Here is a 19,430-nt window from a genome sequence, read left to right as displayed (position 1 = left end):
AACAAATTCAATGCTCTTTGGGGATTTCTTTTTGTGTGTGTGGGAGAAGGAGCACTCAAACATGGAGCCACATCCCCAGCCCTATTTTGTATTTTATTTAGAGACAGGGTCTCACTGAGTTGCTTAGCACTTTGCTTTTGCTAAGGCTGGCTTTGAACTTGGGATCCTCCTGCATCAGCCTCCTGAGCCACTGGGATTACCAGCGTATACAGCACGCCTGGCTCTTTGGGGGATTTCTATGGAGGAAAGTTTTTTCCCTTAAGAGAAAGGAAAGTTCTTCTCCACTCTTTAAGAGGGAGCTGCTTAGTGGAATCCTGGTCATTCTCTCTCTCTCTGTGTGGCACTGGGACATGGGGTACTGACTGTGGGTGGCCCACTCTTGCTCTCTCTGGGACTCTCAGGCCTCAGACTCGCCTCTTCGTTGCTCTATTCTTGCTTCCTTGCAGCAAACTGTCTTCCTCACCCCCTGCACTGGGTGGCCATCCCTTCTCCAGTATTTCACTTGGGCTCCAATCAGAGAAAGCAGTAAGAAGTCCCAGGCCAGACTCCACTCAGTGGGCTCTCCAGCCAGTATCTGTAGTAGCAAGTTTAATAGTTTCATATTTGTGGTCTCAGTCCCTGGTGAGAATATTTTGGTGGCTGGAATTCTAGGACCTTTAGAGTTTGTCTGATTCACATGTTGGACTCTCGTCTGACTCTTCTGGGGACTAGAACATGGCTATGATGCCCATTGTGTTTATTTGTTTGTGGGTGTGTGCCCCTCAAAATTGGAACCTTTAGGGAAAGATAAAAAAAAATAGTCATTGCCATATTCAAGTAGCATTGGATTCATGTTGGAAATTTCTGCTCATGGTATTTATGGGCATTTTACAATTCCCCTCCACCCTGCAAATGAGGAAATTTTTCCCATCAGTGATTCCAATGTGATCATTCGAGATGCTTTAAGAAGTGTAGAGAAAAATCATTATCTATTTCTAGAAAAAAATAAATGGACTTTTTAAAAGTTGCATCCCATTTGTCCATGGGGATCTTCATGGGGGGATCCTGACCCCATTCTGAAGTCTTTAGCTCTAACCTTAGCAGTGAGGGAGACCAAGGCTGAACATCTCAGGACATTAATTTACCTCTTACCTGCTCATTGTTAAAAGTCATTTATGCATCTTGAATATATCTCAATATATGTCAAGTGTAATTGATCAAGGTGAAAGAGTTTTTTCCACTCAGCAAAGCCAGGAATGGTAGCTCTTCGACACAGAAAACGAATTCTATGAAACTAATGTCAATGGCCACTAGAAACAAAGAGAAAGAGGAAGAAATGGGAGAAAAATGTAAGGCCAGGCGCCACTACATTGTTATCACAGTGCCTAGAAAAGATGTTCTAAGGAATTAGAGAGGCTGCTCTCCTTTTTCTTCTGAAACTGTGGACCAGAGCCCAGACAAGCAATCAGGAAGAGGGAGCAGGAGATTAAAAGGGAACTATTAGCAAAGTTTTGAGAAACAGGAGGGGAAAATATGTGTCAGCATATATTTTCTTCTGATTAAACATGCACAGATAAAATTAAATACCAGGGCTTTTCTAAATAGTCACCAATTTTTATAGCTAAATAGTAGACTTAATGATACTTTAAAATAGCATTTCTATAGAATATGGGTTCACAGTTCTTTATCCTTTACCAAATAAAAAATACGTAGAAAATTTTGAGTTTTATAGGTTATGCACCCAGCTGAGTCGAGTTTAACACTTCCTTTATGGAAAGAATGGATGATTTGGAAAGAGCAGTTTCAGCATTTTTCACCAAATAGTGAGAAGGAAAAGTTTTTTTCACTTTGGTAAAAAGAATACACGCATGAGGACTGCAGCCAAATTTGTTGAAGCCTGAACAATTCGTTTCTGAAGTGTGTAGCATTTTCTGGTTTTTCACCACGGTGGACTATGAGATGGAGGAATACAGTCTGAGAAGCCCAAAATCTCCTGATTTTTTTTGAAGAATATTGAAAAGTATGTTGTGGGCCATGAAAGAGGAGGAGCCTTTTCTCCCATTGCTGAGGCTTGAAGAGAACAACTCAAGGAATGAAGCATTGACACACAGTGATAAATTGAACCCACAGCTCCATCTTACATTAGCTTGGTGACATGTTAAGATATATGGGAAGGGGCTGGGGTTGTGGCTCAAGTGGTAGAGTACTCACCTAACACGCGTAAGACACTGGGTTTGATCCTCAGCACCATATAAAAATAAAAGATATTGTGGCCACCTAAAACTAAAAATAAAAAAATATTTTAAAAAAAATAAGTATTGGAGACACTTTAAAAACAGGTATGGATAGTTCCTGGCTAGAGCTTCAGGGCCAACTTAAAGGTACCATTATTAACATGTGCCTTTAGTGCTTTCAAGAAGTCACTGGCACCTAACGTGTCCTGTCTCCTGGAAATGTGATTTTTGCACATGCCATCGCAATGTGGCCCTCCCCTCCTTTCTACCCTTCTCCATCTCATTCAGTCTGCAAGGATTCTATTAACTCATATGTGCTGAAATTTCTTGACATACCCAGGTAGTTGTTATTTCTATGTCAGCCTGTGAGACTTAGTATTTATATTGCCATGAATTTAGCTGTATTGAATTTATGAATTTTATTGTATTACTATACTGGGGTGACATAAACTATCATTGAGTAATGATTCCATCCCAGTACTAGGATACTATCACTTTATTTTTGTGAATCAAATTTAAAGAGTCAGTACCTGCACTGGACATGATGGAAAACAGCAGTTAGTTCTTATTGGGATTCCTCACTCCACATGCCCCATCATATAAGGGCCCCCATGGTTGAGGCATGGGCTAGTCTTCTGTCCTCACTGGGTACTGCTGAGGGGCTCCTTGTCTGTGCTGACCTTGTCTTTGATAAAAGTAAGTTCTGCTTTCCATGCCACCGGGGATCTGAGAGTCTCCAAAATGGCTGTGGTGTCTTCTCTAAGGACATTACTCTGCCATTTTCCTCTTAGGTCTGGCAAACCTTATAGGGTACTTACTATAATTATTAAGTCTCAAAAACCTTAGAATCTGAAAAGCTCAACCTTAGCCTACCCTTAAGGAATCTTCAGCTCCCTGGTTCCCTATATCATTTCCAACTCTACCACTCCAAACATTTCCCAGTAAACACCTTTCCTTTGGAGAATCCAAGGGACTATCTTTCAATGACTCTTTGGAAGTACATCCTGAGCATGGTGTAGAAGAAGGATTAATAATGCCCAACAGGTTTTTTTTTTTCTTATTTACCCAATTATATTCTCATTTAGCACTCATCCATATAGAACTTTATAGTCTTACCTTTCCAAGTTCTGCCCAAGCAGATCATAGACATAGAGTATACATCAGAAGTCTTGATGTCCCTACAGAGCCAACAAACAGATGATCTATTTTTATTGAAAGACAGAGAAGAGCTAGGGGCACGGGGGTGGGGGGAGACATTGCTGTTGTTTATCCTGCCATTATACCTTTCTTCTCTTTGCTAAAACTATCAATAAAATCAAGTTTCTTGTAGGGTCTTCCGTGTATGTGTGTGTGGTGCTGGTGATTGAATCCAGGGCCTTGAGCATGCTAGCAGTACTCTACCACTGAGCTTTGCCCCAGCACCTTTTTGAAAGGACAAGAAGACTCATTTGTAACTTCTAAATTCTACTTATTTTTTAGACTTGGCTTAAATATCATCCCTTCCATGAAGCTTTACCTGACTTCTCTAAAAGGAGCATTCTTTCTTTTCTGTAATACTCCCAATATCTTGCTTTTCATTCTTTTGCTCAGCTGTAGATATTGAAGAAGCAAGAGTGAAATGACTCAAAGCACAGATTCTGGGGTTAAACTACTTGAGTCCAAAATTTGGCTATGGATTTTCCTTAGGTTTGTGACTTTGAGCAGGCAGCCTCTCTTGGAAAATCATGATTCCATAGTACCAACCTCATAAGAATTATGTGAGTTTATACATAGAAGGCACTTGGAACAGAGGAGGTATTCAGTATGTCTTAGCTGTGAACATATGCTGATGTGACTAATGCTATTTTAGTGTTAATTTAGACATCCCTGATCACAGTAGTGAGATGACAATAACCTGGAGTGGAAGGACAAGAGAAAAATAAAATTTTCAAAGAAAGAAAATTTTAAGAATTTTCACTAAGAAAAATAAAATTTTCAAATAAATCACTAGAAAACTCAACTGATAATGTGTTGCCTAAATAAGGCCCTTTGAGAAGAAAGGGCTTTTATAGAAGAAAATTCTTTTGTGAGCATATCAATTTTTTTTTTCAAAGAGTGCTTCTGAAGTGCCTGAGTGTTGAAAACAATTTGCTCCCTCCAGTACCTGTGAGATTTAATCTGCTTTAAACAGTGTATACGGGGTCTATACACAGTGTTTTACAAAACCAAATAAATGAGTGTGGTTCTCCTTTTAATAAAAGAAGACACCATATGATTTTCAATAAGTCCAGCAAGGCTCCATGGCTCATACCTATAATTCCAGCTGCTCAGGAGGCTGAGGCAGGCAGGAGGATCACAAGTTCATATCTATCAGCCTCAGCAACTTAGTGAGGCCCTAAACAACTCAGCAAGACCCTGTCTCTAAACAAAATACTAAAAAGGCCCAGGGATATGGGTCATTGTTTAAGCACCCCGGGTTCAATCCTTGGTACTAAATACATAAATAAATAAAATAAGTCCAGTTACATGATATCTAAAGGATGACAAATACTAATTTGGTCCAAATCAATGGAGTTTTTCAACTTTGTAATATTTCTGGGAGCTGATTGATGCCTATAAAAATTGGCCTTTAAAAGAGTAACAGAGCTGTGACTTAGTCTGAAGCAAATTTTATAGAAACAAATTTTGAGATGGAGATTTGTTTGCTGGCAGTGTATTGGGGCGAGTTCTCAAAAACATACCTGTGAGGAAATAAAGAAAGCAAGATTGGGCAGAGGGAGAGGGGGTCTCTTTTGATCCCACAGAGAGCTCGGGAGCTTTAATAGCCCTCCCAAGTCATTTTATTGAGGGAAGGGTCCAACCACCACTATGCTGCCCGCCCACACACACACTGACCAACCAGGGAAGGAGGGGCATAACATTGGGCAAAGTAGCTTCCTTCAGCTATTGGCAATTCCTTTTAGTAGCTGACACTGTAGGAAGTTGGGGGGAATGAGTATCTAGATTCTAAACCCAGGATCTAGGTGCCACACCATAGCATCCATAACACTAAAGGGTCAATAATTCATATGACTTGACTCTAACATTCTTATCTATGAAGCAGGTGACATAGACCCTCCTAGTGGATCCTGTGTTTAAAACACAGGTGTTTTATGTGTAAATTGGAGATGCTACATGAACAGTGGCCAGGTTAGAAGAAAAGAATCATCTGCATCTGTGTTAAATTGAATACCCACAGACAGACCCTTATCAAGGCTTACTTATACTGCTTTAAGGAACAAGTTACCAACCCCTTGTGACTTTTTCCCTAGGACCAAAAGAATACCTCATCCATCCCTTGCCTAGTGAATTTATCTTGATTCTCCTTGGGAAAGTAAGGGCGGAGTGGGGATAGGAGTCCATCTGAGAATTATGTGCACAATGAAACTCACAGGATTTTTCCTCCTCGCTATCAAATCTATACTGAAAAATGAGAAAATAGAAGAATTCTGCACATCTTTTGCACATCTAACTCCTTTAAGAAGTCATAACTCAGAGTATTTGTTTTAAATCTGATTAAAATCCAGGAGTAAACAATACATATTAATTGATCCATGCATTTGGGTGAATAATAAATTTGAGTCCCTAGATTGATTTTTCTGAGCAAGCCAATAAAGTGAGTAAACCTTGCATTATTTATCATGGATCATCCTGTGCAATGTTTAAGTCAACAGAACTGGTGTGCTTTCTGCTTCTCCTCCAGGAAAGCAGCAGGCTTATTTGGGAAATATCATATTTTTATACAGCATCAGATTTTTACTCTTTGTCTTTCAAATTTAATAGCAAGGCCATCCGGAGCTTTCTACCTTCTTTCCTGTCAGGTAGGTGAAAATGTATACAAGGAGAGATAGTCCATCTGTAACCTTAGAAAGAAAACAATAGACCAAAATGAAACCAAGTGTATTTTTACCAATCAGATGAGTCATTTCCCCCAAGAGGTTAATTATCATTAATGACTTTAATTAAGGAGTCATGTGAAGTATTTATCTTAGAAAATGTGGATCCATGTGGGTTTGCACTATCGGATTTTAGCTCTCTGCTGTGATAGCACTCTTTCAAAACACTATTAATGTTAAGTCTCTTTGGTGCTATAAGCTAAGGCTGTGTAACTTGAGGGCATATTTTACAGTGACATTGGCCAGGTTTCGCCTGGCATTTAACTAACTACGGAGCCAGAATTATTCTTGCTCATTTGAGGCTTCCAACTTGGAATTTGTAAGATAAATGAGTCAGTTGCATCTATTCTGTAGCAATTAACTGGTAATTGGGGCATTTAATCAGAAAACCGACTTGAAGGACATTTGCCTGATTAGATGCTGTTGGCTTGAAAAAAAAAAAACACTCCTAGTTCATCTCATTCATAGACTGGATTCACACCCTAAGTCCAGATCACACCCAGATCTAGCTTGTCAATTAACATTTTATAAATAAATGGGTACTTAAGAAAATGGCTACTTATGGAAAATTAATAGTTTAAGGAGCAAATCTTCTGCAAAATACTCAGGTCAATAATAGTCTATTTTAAAATTGTTTATCTTCTTGGTGCAAGGAAGTTACTTGTAGGGATATAAACAAGAATGACATAGTTGTTGAATTCAAGAAGCCTAGACGACCTATGTTTTATTTCAACCAGAGTATAAATCAAGGTAAATAATTGCCTCAATTTCCTCTCTGAAAACCAGATGACTATCCAACTTCGTAATCTACACAGTGAAGACAACCTATAAGCAACACTTTGTGGTTTATTAGCAAAAGTCAGTAGTTTAAGTCTGGCTGTGTATTAGAGTCACCTGGAATGTTTTCACAACATGATTCCCGGATAACACCTGATATGGTTTGGATGTGGGTTGAGTGTGACGTCGGGGATTCATGTGTTGGAGGCTTGGTCCTCATTGTGGTGATGTTGGAAGGTAGCAGAACCTTTAAAAGGTGGAGCTTAATGCAAGCTAATCAGGTCATTAAGGATTGCTGCACTTGGAAAGGATTAGTGTAGTTCTCATGGGACTCAAGTTAGTTCCCATAGGAAGGATTGTTATAAAAGAGCAAAACTGTCCCTCTGTCTTCCCTGGCTTCCTTTCTTGCCACACATTTGCTCTTGTAGACATTCCTGACACAGTGATGTCATCTGCCATGAGGTCCCCATCAGCTGAGGTGACGCTGAACCTCTAAAACTATAGGTAAACTAAATAATCCTCTTTTCTTTACATATTACCCAGCCACAGATATTTGTTATAGCAATGGAAAATGGACAATACAAATCTGTTAAACCAGAATATCTGGGCATGGGACCTTTACATCAATTTTTAAAAAGTAAGTTTGATGACTTCAGTGTGTTAAGAAACACTGATATAAACCCCGCACAGTGTGCACACCTATAATCCCAGGAGCTTGAGAGGCTGAGACTGGAAGATCACGAGTTCAAACCAGCCTCAGCAACATGGAGACACTAAGCAACTCAGTGAGACCCTGTCTCTAAATAAAATACAAAATAGGGCTGGGGATGAAGCTTGGTGATTGAGTGCCCCTGAGTTCAATCCCCGGTACCACTCCCCCCTCAAAAAAAAAAAAAAAAGAAATGCTGATATAAGCAAATAAACTCTTATTTAGCTTTAAAGGTGTAGATATAAAATTGTGGTAGGAGTTGGTAGATCCCAGCAGTCTGAGAGCCATAGGAAACCATAGGAGTGGATACAAAGGGGGTGGCATGGAGGTTGGGGGTATAGGAATCAGGAACTCATCCTCTGGCCATCCGAGTCTGGCCCTGCTGTTGCCTCTCCCCTCATGAAGGTGACCTCACTTGCCAGCAGAAACTGCTGGAAGAGGATGGATAGCCTCTGCTTCATATCCACCTTCCAAATCCCAAACAAGTATCACTCGAAGGCTTTGCACCTCTGTAGAGTGAGAAGACAAAAGCAGGGTGAAATGTGGGTTGAGCTGGACAACCTAAGTATTCTTCATTGTCCCCAACATAATGGCAGGGCAAGAGTTTAATCAATCAACCAGATTATTTGATCGGTTTTCATTTGTGCCTTCCTTTAAGGCTTCCACCCAACCCACATTAAGTTTGGTGTCCCCAGGGTTCTATCCTAAGCCTGTGATGTTTTGTGCCTAACAGGCTAGGAGCCCTTCTGAGGAAATTATCCTTATCTCCTGGTCTTAACCACTATCTAAATGATGTCAGTCAAATCCATATCTGTAGCTAACACCTCTCCATGGACTTTAATTTTATATATTTAATTGTCAGCTCCACAGCCCCACTTAGTCCATGTAGTGCCTCAGATCTACTTGTCTGATGATTCCTGTTGCTATGAATGTCACCTTCGTCCACCCAGGTACCTGCTACATTCCTAGACTGTAGGTTGTCTCCTTGATTTGCCTCATCTCCCATATTTAGTCTCTAAAAACTTTCCAAGCTTTCTCCTGTTTTAGTTTTTGTCACTGTGACCAAAAGATCTGACAAGGACAATTTAGAGGAGTAAAAGTTTATTTTAGCTCATGGTTTCAGAAACTCAGTCCATGGTTGCCTAACTCCATAGCTCTGGGCCCGAGGTGAGGCAGAACTTCATGGCAGAGGAAAGCAACTCAGGACATGGTGGCCCCGAAGCAGAGAGACAAAGAGCTCGGCTCACCTGGGACAAAATATAAACCCTAAAGTCATATCCCCAGTGACCCACCTCCTTTAGCCACACCTAACCTGCCTATAGTTACTGCCCAGTTAATCCCTATCAGAAAATTAATCCACAGATTCTGTTATACCTCTCATAATCTAATCCTTTCATCTGTAAATATTCTTGCATTGTCTCATCCATGAGCTTTTGGGGGACCCCTCATATCTAAATCATCACACCTCCTGAATCTCTCTCATTCATCCTGTCTTCTCCAGCCCTATTACCACTTGTTTTAGTTTAAGCCCACATTGTCTCTCCCTTGGATTCCTGCAACTGCTACCTGGTTGATTGCCCTAGCTTCAGTCTTCGACTCCTCGAATCTGTCCTCCATACGGTTGACAATGATTGCATTAAAAACATGATCATATCAGCTACCCCTCAGACCTCAGCTATACCTTCATCACCTATTGCAACGACATTAAACTCAGGCTGCACATTAAAATCTATGAGTCTATTATGAGACATAGCTTGGCAGCTTTTAAAACTATGTATGCCTGACTTAACTTTTCTTCTAGTATGTGCGGGGTTTCTGGCCTAATGCCTAGATCCTTGATCCACTTTGAGCTGAGTTTTATGCAGGGTGAGAGATAGGGATTAAATTTCATTCTACTACATATGGTTTTCCAAGCACCATTTGTTGAAGAAGCTATCTTTTTTTTTCAATGTATGTTATTGGCGCCTTTGCTAGTATGAGGTAATTTCATTTTTGTTGATTTATCTCTGTGTCTTCTATTCTGTTCCATTGGTATTCTTGCCTGTTTTGATCCCAATACCATGTTGTTTTTTTAACTATAGCTCTATAGTATAATTTTATGTTTGGTATTGTGATGTCTCCTGCTTTGCTTATCTTGTTAAAGATTGTGTTGGCTTTTCTGGGGCCTCTTATTTTTCCAAATGAATTTCATGACTGTTTTTTCTATTTTTGTGAAGAATGTCATTGGGATTTTGATGGGAATTGCATTGAATCCGTGTAGCACTTTTAGCTGTTTGACCATTTGGCAATATTAATTCTGCCTATCTGAGAACATGAGAGTTCTTTCCATCTTCTGTGGTCTTCCTCGGTTTCTCAATTTCTTTCTTTAGTGTTCCGTATTTCTCATCATAGAGGTCTTTCACTTCTTTTGTTAGATTGATTTCCAAGTTGATTTTTTTTTTTTGAGGCTATTGTGAATGGGATGGTTTTCCTAATCTTTCTGCTGATTCATCATTGGAATATAGAAACACAATTGATTTATGAGTGTTAATTTTGTATCCTACTATCCGAATGAATTCATTTATGAGTTCTAGAAGTTTTCTGGTGGAGTGTTTTAGGTCTTCTAAATATACAATCATGACATTGGTAACCAGAGCTGGTTTTATCTCTTCTTTAATAAGTCTTCTAAAGTGCAAGAAGTAAAATCAAGAATCAATAAATGAGATGGCATCAAACAAAAAAAAAAGCTTCTTCACAGCAAAGGAAAATGAAGAGAGAGCCTACAGAATGGGAGAAAGTCTTTGCCACCTGCACCTCAGATAGGGCATTAGTTTCCAGGATATATAAAGAACTCAAAAAACTTAATACCGAAAACAAAGCAAATAACCCAATCAATAAATGGGCAAAGGAACTGAAAATGGCAACAGTCAAGAATACAAGTAACAATCAATATTGGCAAGGATGTAGGGAAAGATGTACACTCATCCATTGCTGGTGGGACTGTAAGATGGTGCAACCACTCTGGAAAGCAGTATGGAGATTCCTTAGAAAATGTGGAATGGAACCACCATTTGACCCAGTTATCCCAATCTTTAGCTTATATCCAAGAAACTTAAAGTCAGCATACTACAGTGATGCAGCCACATCAATGTTTATAGCAGCTCAATTCATAATGGCTAAGTTATGGAACAAAATGAGGTGCCCTTTAGCAGATGAACATATGTTGAAAATGTGGTATATGTACACAATATTACTCAGCCATAAAGAGGAATGACTTTATGATATTTGCCATCAAATGGATGAATCTGTAGACAATCATGCCAAGTGAAGTAAGCCAGTCCCCCCAAAAAGCAAAGGTCAAATGTTTTCTCTGATATGTGGAAGCTAACCCACAATAAGAGGAGGAGTGATGGGAAGAATAGAAGTGCAGTAGATTAGACAATAGGGCGTGGAGGGAAGGGAGGGAGTATAGGTAAAGGAAAGACCATGGAATAAATCTGATAAAATTTTCTCATGAACATACATGAAAACAACACAGTGAATCCCACTATCATGTACACCCATTAGAATGGGACTCTAACTAGAATAAATATGTCCCCAGCTTGTATAATTATATCAAATGGATTCTGCTGTCATGTATAACTAAAAAGAACCAATGAATACATTTTTTAAAAAAACTATGCCTGAGTACCACTTGAGACCAATCAAATCAGAATCTGGAGAGAGAGTTTGGGAATCAATATGTATTTCCTTAACTTCCTAATTATGTATGTAGTTAGAGCACATTAGATCACATTCTGCTTGGTTACCTATTGCTAAAAAACAAAAATTCATTGATCAACAACTTAATAGTGTAAAACAGCCACCATTTTATTTTATCTCTTAGTCTTGTGGATCATGAATTCATGCAGGTTTTGCCTGGGCAGTTCTGCTCTAAATCAACTGAGATCACTTGCTGATATTTAAATAGTATAGGATCCATGTTGGCATCACTGAAGTCAGAACAGGTGGTCTCCACTGAAACCACAGTGTCTTCACGTGGTCTCTTTAGCACAGCAATCTCAGATTATCTGGTCTTGTTACATGGCCTTGCTGCACCGATCAAGGTCGATAAACCAGCTGTAGTACAGGCATCATTACCTGGAAGCTTGTTAGAAAATGCAAAATCCTTGGCCCCACCCCAGACCTTCTGGATCAGAATCAACATTTTATAAGATCCCCGAGTGTTTCAAGTGCCCACTAAAGTTGGAGAACTACTGACCTACAGGCCAAAATCTGATTTCCTTATGAGACTTGATGTCTTCTTTTATCTGGCACTTGCTACACCTCACCAGCTTAAATACTCTTCATCTTCTGGACTTTGAGCTGTAAGAACATTCAACAGCTTTTAGTTCCTTTCACTTTGAGCTCCATGCTTTCACACATTGTCTTCTCTTCCTGTGTTAGATACTGACAAAGACCCAACAATAGAAACCAACAGAAATGTAACACAAAGAAAATAAAACAGAAAACATAAACAGTGTGAGCTGTGAGGCAACATTAGGTGACCCAAGAGGCAAGACATGAGAGTCAAGGATGGAGAGATCCCTGCTACCTGGACACCCAGTGCACAGCTCTGCTCCGCCATATGTTCCCCATTGTGCTGTAAGTTTACAAAATAAATCATAGGATTATAGATTATTTTTAAAAAGAAAAAGGAGAGAAGAAGGAGGACTGAAATATATATATATATATATATATATATATATATATATATATATAAAACAATCAAAATTTCCCCCCAAAGTTTGCAAAGTATAATTCTATAGTTTCAAGAAGTTTAATAAACCACAACCACACACTGAAATATGAATAATACTACACTAAAGACATCATAATCAGATTGCCTAAAACTAGCCATAAAGAGGGAAATCTTTAATGCAGCTACAGCAAAATAGAGAAATTATTTTCAGAAAAACAAAATCACAGCACACCGAAATCACCAGAAACAGTGACAGTCAGGAAACAAGAAGGCTGTATCTTTGAAGTCTTGCAGGTAAAAGTTAAAAGGACAACAACAAAACAAGAACAACAAAAGTCAAATCCAGAATTCTATAACCAGCAAAATTATCTTTCTGAAGCAAAGATTTTTCAGACATACAAAAACTAGAAAAATTTGTCACTGACAAACCCTTCATTTCTAGAAATGTTATTGGAAGTCCTTCCAGCAGAAGAAAACTATTACCAGATGGAAATCTGAATCTATACAAAGGCACGAGGCACCTTCTTGCCAACAAATACTTTCTTATTTTTAATCATTTAAAAAGACAACTTTCCATCTAAAAGCAAAACAGTAACCATGTACTGTGAGGTTTATAATATCCGTAGAAGTGGATCATATGAGCACCATACATGAAGACCTGGAGGAGGGAAAATTAAGATCATGATGTTAGGTTCTTATACTGTATGTGAAGTGGTATAATATCACTTATGGGAGATTGTGATTAAGTAAAGATAAATAATATAACCCCTAAAACAATTTTTAAAATAAAACAAAAAAAATTGTAACTAAGGCTGGGCATGATCCCAGGGGCTTGGGGGGCTGAGTGAGTCAAGAGGATCACAGGTTTAAAGTCAGCCTTAGCATGGCTGTAAGCAACCTAGAGAGACCCTGTCTCAAAATAAAAAATGAAAAGGGCTGAGGATGTGGCTCAGTGGTTAAGTGCCCCGAGTTCAATACCTGGAACCAACAAATAAATAAATAAATAAAATAGTAAATATATTAAGTAATTTTATACACACACACACACATACACATACACACACACACACACATACACACACACACACACATACACACACACACTAAGGAGTCCAATAAGATCACATTTCACTTCCAGAACTCTAAAATGACCTTAATCACATTAAGAGATTTAGTTGGGCGCAGAGCCCCTGCAACAATGATGAGTGAGACTCAGCGTGTGATCCCACATGCCACTCCCTTTCATGGCTACAATGGATAATGTCAGGCCAAGCTGGGAATCTGCAGCCCAGGTCCTTGCAAGTCCACAGAGCTGCCCCTCCCGTTCCTCTAGCCACCTGTGGAGGTAGGAATTCACCCCTCCCATTGTTGGGAGACTGGAATGATGCTATTGTACCCTGAGGCCAGAGATCTTGTCACCACTCTGGCAAAGAAAAAAGAATGCTCTTCTGTATTTAGCCCAGGTAGAGAGAAGGGTAAAGAGGACAAAGAGTTGTCAGTAAGGTTTACTGAGTCCCGAAGTGCTACAGTGCCTAATATAGAGCTTGTTCTATTTCACACAACTATGCACTGTTTCTACAATGACAAACTCTGTCCCCTAGGCTAGGTCAGGAAGATTCTGCTGTCCGCTGTTGGACCATTTCTGGAATCACCTCTCCATTCCAGCTCTCTGGGCCCTCCTTCTAGCTCCCTGGGATAACATCTCTCTAAAGACTCAGTTGTTCTTCTGGCTCCTATTGAGGCCAACCCAGTCCATCAGAGATGGCTGTTTGGATGTGATTCCCAGTAGTGGACAGGATTTGAGTCCTTTGTTTTCTCCTGGAGTCTTCAGCCCCCATGTAAATTAGCGGACAGGGAAGGAAATGTCAAGGGGAGGAGCAGAGTCGAAATCTACTTACCAGAGTCCCGGAGGGCTCCGTTCCTGCCTGATGGAAACTCTGCACTGTCAGCATGTTACCTTTATTTTTCCTTCACGAGCTTCCATTTGATTATCACATGCACTCTGTGAGCTGGATATTATCCAGGTACTTCAATCGAGGCTCAATGAATTATAAGTGAAGTAGTAGTTTTAGAGAAAACAGAAATTAGTTGGAGAAGGTAAGATGGGCCAAGCTTTGAAAGAGAAAGATTTAGAAAGTATCTGTGACAAGTGGCATTTGGAATGCTCAGTCTTTGGACAAGGTCAATAGCGTTCGCAAAGAATTCAAAGACAGAATGAGCATGATGAGCTGGGGAGGGAGTGAGGAGACAGCCCCCTGGGACAGAGCTCCTGCTGGGAAAAGGCTGGGGTGGGTGCAGTGGGCTGTCTCCAGGGGTATTCATAGTCAGGCAGGAGAGGTGAGGTAGGTTATTGAGCAAGGACAGAAATGCCTGCCTAGTATAAAAATGACATGGGGTTTTTAACAGGGTCAAGAGTTTGAGAGGAGAGAAGAAACTTGGGTCAGAAATTGCTATAGAACGAGAATGACCTGATGTGAGGTGAAGACATACAAAAAAAAAAATGACAATTAAAAGAGGACCGTTGAAAAGGAGAGCCATTTGGGGAGGAAAGACAAATTCTCTTTGGGACATGTTGAACTTGAGATGACGGGAGAGTTTGAACTCAAAAAAAAAAAAAAGATACATTTTTAAAGAAACACATCTATTAATTATAAGGTTGGAGTTCAACTCTTGAGAATAGAAAGTGAAGATTGAGTTCCCTCATTATAAAACAACTCTGCAATGTCTGGCATTTCCCACAGATGGACATGGAAAAGTGGTCTTGGGAGTTATAAATAAAAAGAAAGTCAACAAGAAAATATTCTGAACTGGATGATGGATGACCAGAGGACAAAAGTGTTAGTGCGGAGGGCAGCAGTGTATTCATTTCTTCTTCAGTCAAATCAATCAGAATCAGAAGTGTGCACCCAATGGAAGAGAAGAGAACAAGTTTCTGAGCTCTCCAGGGCTTTGGGTATTATTTTAGTAAAAGACATAGTTTAGTTATAAATCTTAAAATGTCGATGGGAAACTTGGACCAGAAGTTTGAATTGATTCTATAATGTGAAGAAGAAAAGTGCTGCTCTAATCACAACAGTGTCCTGGAAAACCCTTTGACCCACTGAACATCTTGTAGGTCTTAGTCATGCAAGTCTATTCCGTGAGCATTAGCAATTCCAATGGATATATGTTCAGTGGAGAGGAATAGGAGAGTGGGGTTTAGAGGCGGCGGGGATCACTTAATATGCAGGGGAGGGAGGAATAGAAAATGAAATTTGCCAGAAGCATCTCTGCAGAGAGGTCAGTGTGATATCTTCGTGGAAGAAAGGCAAGCTGGATGGTCTAATGTTCAAAATTGCTAAGATCTTAGGTTAAAAACACTTCTTCTTTGAAAGAATAAAAAAAAATTCTAAGATAACTTAAATAAAACACAAACCATGAAGAAAAAAGTTTGATAAATTTGATTTCATTGAAATTTAAAACTTTTGCTCTTCAAAATACAACATTTAAGGGAATGAACAGGGAAATCACAGAAAGGGAGAAAATGTTTGCAAAACATGTATCCAGTAGGGAACTTTTATCCAACATATATAAAGAGCTCTTATAATTAATTAGCAGGAAGATAAACAACACAGTAAAAATGGGTTAGAGATTTGAACACTTACCAAAAAGAGAAATATGAATGGCAAATAAACTCATGAAGAGTACAACTAACTATTCTTAAAGGGAATGCCCATTAAAATCACAACTAGGTACCATTACATGATTCCTAAAACAGCTAATTAAAAAAGACTGCCAGTGATAAGTGTTGGCACAGGTATAGAGGAATTAGCATTCTCATACATTGCTGGTGGAATTCTCAAATGGTACAATGGTTTTGAAAAAGAATATGACAGTCTTATGAAATTAATTGTACCTACATGTGACTTAACAGTTACCAATCTTGCCTATTTTTTCAAGAGAAAAATATCTACACGCAGACTTTTAAATAAGTGTCTATAGCAGACTTAGCAACAATCAGCTGACCACTCAAAATATTCAGATGTCCACTGACACAGGAATAGACATTTAACAGTATACTTATACAATGGAATACTACTCAGAGGGGGGAAATAATACCTAGATATTGATACAGGTATTCACCATCTAACAAAACAAAACAGACACAAAAGAATACATACAGTATGAGTGTATTCATATGAAATTCTAAAGTAGGCAAAACTAGTCTATAAAGACAGAAATCGGATGAGTCATTGTCTGGGGCTAGGGTTGTGGTGGGAATGACCAATGGGCTCAGAGCTGTTTTTGGTATGATGGAAGTGTTCTAGAGCTTAATTATAGTGGTGGTTACAGAATAACTACATTTGTAAAACCTCATTTAGCTGTGCTCTAGAAAGTATGCATTGAAATATAAATGATGATACCTCAATGAAGTTGATTTTTAAAATATTTTCTTACCCCCCAATAGTCAATAGAATATCTCCCATTGTACAAAGAATTGCACAAGTGTTTGTTGAAATTAAAACACTTCACATCAGGTTTAACATGGTGTGAAATAAAATAACATATTTGCCTCAGTGAGAACAACCAAAAATCCAATTATTTGAGCAAAGACACACTCCTTGAGGCAGTGACAAAAATGCAAACATGAACTTGAACTCTCCCATTCCCACCATCACTTCCCAGAATATGACAGAAGTCTCAGGGTCGGGGAGATTTGGACCTCTGTAAGATTGAGAATCTCACAGGAGGAGGATGTGAACCCCACTTGTCTAGATCTCAGCTCCCATGCAGGTGATGTTAAGAAAGACCTTCACCCAGACCATTCTGAGATGGTTTGCTGAGTTTGGATCAGTATTTGAAAGCTTTGTATCAGAGATTAAAGGATTTTTAAAAATAAATTCTCAGTGCCTGTTATTCTGTGATGAGATTCCAGTGATGATGTGAATTAAGTCCAGCCATTAAATTCTTTCATTTCTTCTCTTTGCAAATACTTGCAAAGTCAATCTTCTATCTCTTCCCCATTCCTCCATTTTTCCACCCTCCTCCTCTCTTCTATCTTTGCTGTGCTTCTTTCTTTTTTTAAAATTTTTTTTAGTGTTGACGGACCTTTATTTTCTTCATTTATTTATATGCAGTGCTGAGAATTGAACCCAGTGCCTCACACATGTGAGGCAAGCACTCTACCACTGAGCCACAACCCCAGCCCCTTCTTTCTTATTTTCTGTTTCTCTATTCTTTATCTATCTTTACTGACTTAAACATTATCTTAAGCAAAGCACTTCTGCCCCTCATCATGGGACCATTAATCATGCAAGAATAAAAAAATTATTGATTCTATAATATTAGGCATTATTTTTGTTTAACCCCCAATCACCTAAACACACACACACACACACACACACACACACACACACACACATATGGCTATGTAGACTTCAGACGATTTGTTTAAAGGGTAAAGTTCATGAGGGTGGATTGGATCCAGACTATTGAATTATCACCTAAAAATAAATAATAAAAAAACTGACCAAAAGGTCTAGCTCATTTATGAATGAGAGCTTTTTATCACTTCACACAAAACACAGCTGTCCTCATATTGTCCTCCTGTTGCTACTTCAAGTCTGTAGCATTTCATAGTAAATAACCAGCAAGTGATGCTACACCAAGTTTTTGCAAAGAGCTAAGCAAATTTACTGACAAGAGTGGCAAAGACGATAAGTGTTATTTTTGTGTTTCTTTTGTTGGGTTGGTTTTTTAAGTCCGAACTTGGTAAAACTAAAAACACATAATCAGTTTTGAGACAGACATTAAAATCTTCTGCACTTCCCTGGAGAGAACAAAAATAGAAAGCTTCCAGAGCGAGAAATAACTGTGGTTATGTAGAAAGCTTCAACTCTCCGTTTTCTCTCTCCATCCATCCAAGGGCTCCAAGAGCAGCTTACAATTAGGGAGAGAGAGAAAAAAAAAAAACCTTTGAGAACTTGTTCTAAAAGGGGTTATTTTGGGGAAAGTGTAATTGAAAAAAAAAAAAAAAAAGCCATGGCCAGTTGGTTTAGAATTTGCTCATGTAAAATGCATGCCTTCCACAACGTACAAAGGATTCTTGTTATAAACCTCCCTGGTATCACTGAGGAGACTTGGTCTACTGGCAAATTTATCAAGGGATTTCTCAGCTTAAGTACTATTTGCCTGTGAAATCTTTTGCAGATGGTAAAATTATTTTAGTTCACTCTGATGTCCTCCCAATGTGTTAAGAAAGAAAGAAAGAGAGACAAAGAAAGAGAAAAGAATTAGACCTATAATTTGTTAATGCTAGAATCTAGTTAGACACATCATCCAGATAATTTGCAAAAAGTCATAGTATCTAGTTGATGTCAGCAAACCTCATTTAAAAATAGAAATAAAGAAATATGTCCCAAATAATTGATGTTTTCTGGCAGCAAACAGAAAACTAAAAAAAAAAAAAAAAAGAAAGAAAGAAAAGGAGGAGGAGGAGGAGGAGAAGAAAGAGGAGGAGGAGAAGAAGGAGAATAAAGAAGTTGGGTGAATAAACAAGGAGAGAAATGAATTACAGTAGATGGGGTAGAGAGAGAAGATGTGAGGGGAGGGGAGGGGGGATAGTAGGGGATAGGAAAGGTAGCAGAATACAACAGTCACTAATATGGCATTATGTAAAATTGTGGATCTGTAACCGACGTGATTCTGCAATCTGCATTTGGGGTAAAATTGGGAGTTCATAACCCACTTCAATCTAATGTATGAAATATGATATGTCAAGAGCTTTGTAATGTTGTGAACAACCAATAAAAAAAAAAGTCAAAAAAAAAGAAGTTGGGTGGAAGGAAGGAAGGAAGGAGGAAGGGAAGAAAGTCAGTAGGAAAAAAGGAAGGAAGCTTCATTTTACTTCAGGAGGAGAATTTTTTTTACTAGAGAATGAAATCCATTCATCTTCTACTAAAAGTGTCAGTTTTCAGCACATGGATCACCGCTCCTGAGTAAGATGCCAACTGTGTGTCATACATGCTTTTGACAAGAAAAGGTTCTACTTTAAAACCTCAGGTTGGCGTCATATCACCAGAAAGTCAACCAACCACGAGAGCTAAGGGGTGGCATTT

The sequence above is a fragment of the Urocitellus parryii genome, chromosome 6 (genome assembly GCF_045843805.1).
Source record: "Urocitellus parryii isolate mUroPar1 chromosome 6, mUroPar1.hap1, whole genome shotgun sequence".
Lineage (NCBI taxonomy): Eukaryota > Metazoa > Chordata > Mammalia > Rodentia > Sciuridae > Urocitellus > Urocitellus parryii.
The sequence above is the reverse complement of the archived record's forward strand: the minus strand, read 5'-3'. Positions refer to the sequence as shown.